Source organism: Petromyzon marinus, unplaced genomic scaffold, assembly GCF_048934315.1.
Source record: "Petromyzon marinus isolate PM22_M1 ecotype Great Lakes invasive population unplaced genomic scaffold, UKy_Petmar_22M1.pri1.0 PM_G_Scaffold_118, whole genome shotgun sequence".
In the NCBI taxonomy this organism is placed as follows: Eukaryota; Metazoa; Chordata; class Hyperoartia; order Petromyzontiformes; family Petromyzontidae; genus Petromyzon; species Petromyzon marinus.
The window spans coordinates 165,001-167,500 of NW_027422671.1; positions in this window are offsets into that span (position 1 = coordinate 165,001).

Below are 2,500 nucleotides of genomic sequence, written 5' to 3' on the forward strand. Positions count from 1 at the left end.
CTCAAAAACTTCTATATGTTTCACGGATAGACCCCGTGAAACGCTAGAAATTGGCGGGGATGTGTCTCTTGTGGCTCACGGGGCTGTTAGGGTGGCACAGAACTCCCTCGGAATGGGAAAAGGGGTCATTTTCGTGTTGCCACATTGCATAGGAACGCCATGAAACTTCCAGAGGCATTTGCAGCAGAAAGGCACGTGCACTCAAAAATTTTAATATTTTTCACGCATAGACCCCGTCAAACGCTAGAAGTTGGCGGGGATGTCTCTCTTGTGGCTCACGGGGCTGTTAGGGTCGCACAGAAATGCCTCGGAATGGGAAAACGGGTCATTTTTGTGTGGCCACATTGCATAGGAACGGCATGAAACTTCCAGAGGCATTTGCAGCAGGAATGCATGTGCACTCAAAAACGTCTATATTTTTCACGGATAGACCCCGTGAAACGCTATAAATTGGCGGGGATGTCTCTCTTGTGGCTCACGGGCGCTGTTAGTTAGGGTCGCACAGAAATCCCTCGGAATGGGAAAAGGGGTCATTTTCGTGTTGCCACATTGCGTACGAACGGCATGAAACTTCCAGAGGCATCTGCAGCAGAAATGCATGTGCACTCAAAAACGTCTATATTTTTCACGGATAGACCCCGTGAAACGCTAGAAATTGGCGGGGATGTGTCTCTTGTGGCTCACGGGGCTGTTAGGGTCGCACAGAAATCCCTCGGAATGGGAAAACGGGTCATTTTCGTGTTGCCACAATTGGCATACGAACGGCATGAAACTTCCAGAGGCATTTGCAGCAGAAATGCATGTGCACTCAAAAACGTGAATATTTTTTCACGGATAGACCCCGTCAAACGCTCGAATTTGGCGGGGATGTTTCTCTTGTGGGTCACGGGGCTGTTCGGCTCGCACAGAACTCCCTTGGTCCACCTGATTCGTGCATACAGGCAGCAACTAAAACTCTGTAAACCTGCTGTGAGGACATCTAAACAGTGGACCAGTGAGGCTGTGGAAGATTTGCGGGCGTGCTTAGACTGTACTGACTGGGATATGTTCACGACTGCTACCAATAGTCTGGATGAACTCACAGAGGCTGTGTACATCAGCTTCTGTGAGGACTGCTGTATCCCAACACGTACCAGGGTGAACTTTAACAACAACAAGCCCTGGTTCTCAGCAAAGCTCAAAAGGTTGAGGTTGGAGAAGGAGGAAGCGTTTAGGAGTGGGGATAGAGACAGATTCAAGGAGTCGAAGAACAGGTTTAGCAAAGCGGTGAGAGAGGCTAAACGACTGTACTCAGAGACACTAAAACACCAGTTCTCTACTAACGACGCTGCTTCTGTCTGCCAAAGGGCTCAGGCACATCACCAACTACAAACCCAGAGCGCCCCACACCACTAACGACTCCCGCCTAGCCAACGACCTGAACGAGTTCTACCGTAGATTTGAAAGACAATTGGACTGTCCTGAACCACCCCTTCCCACCCAAGAGGCCCCATCCCCCACCCATACTACAGAAACGACTCTCTCCTTTCAGGAGGGAGAAGTTAATGGGCTTTTCAAGAGGCAGAATCCACGCAAAGCAGCCGGGCCGGACTCTGTCTCTCCAGCCACCCTCAGGCACTGCGCTGGCCAGCTGTCTCCGGTGTTCACCAACATCTTTAACACCTCCCTGGAGACATGCCATGTACCAGCCTGTCTCAAGTCCTCCACCATCATCGCTGTGCCCAAAAAGCTAAGGCCAACAGGACTAAATGATTACAGACCGGTCGCCCTTACATCTGTGGTAATGAAGTCTTTTGAGCGCCTGCTCCTGGCACACCTCAAAGCCATCACAGACCCTCTCCTGGACCCCCTTCAGTTTGCCTACAGAGCCAACAGGTCTGTGGACGACGCAGTTAACATGGCCCTCCACTTCACCCTACAGCATGTGGACGCCCCAGCATCCTACGCCAGGATCCTGTTTGTGGACTTCAGCTCTGCCTTCAACACCATCATCCCTGCCCTGCTTCAGGACAAGCTCTTCCAGCTGAACGTGCCCTACTCCACCTGCAGGTGGATCACAGACTTCCTCTCTGACAGGAAGCAGTGCGTTAAGCCGGGAACAGAAGTCTCTGACTCCAGGTCCATCAGCACGGGAACTCCTCAGGGCTGCGTCCTTTGCCCACTGCTCTTCTCCCTGTATACCAACAGCTGCGCCTCCAATCATCTGTCCGTCAAACTCTTGAAGTTTGTCGGACGACACCACCCTCATTGGGCTGATCTCTGGTGGGGATGAGTCTGACTATAGGTGGGAAGCTGACAACCTGGTGACCTGGTGTAGCCAGAACAACTTAGAGCTAAATGCTCTAAGGACAGTTGAGATGGTTGTGGACTTCAGGAAGAATACAGCCCCACTCACCGCCATCACCCTGTTAGACTCCGCAGTCAAAATTGTGGAGTCCTTCCGCTTCCTGGGCACTATTCTCTGCCGGGACCTCAAGTGGGAACTGAACATCAGCTCCCT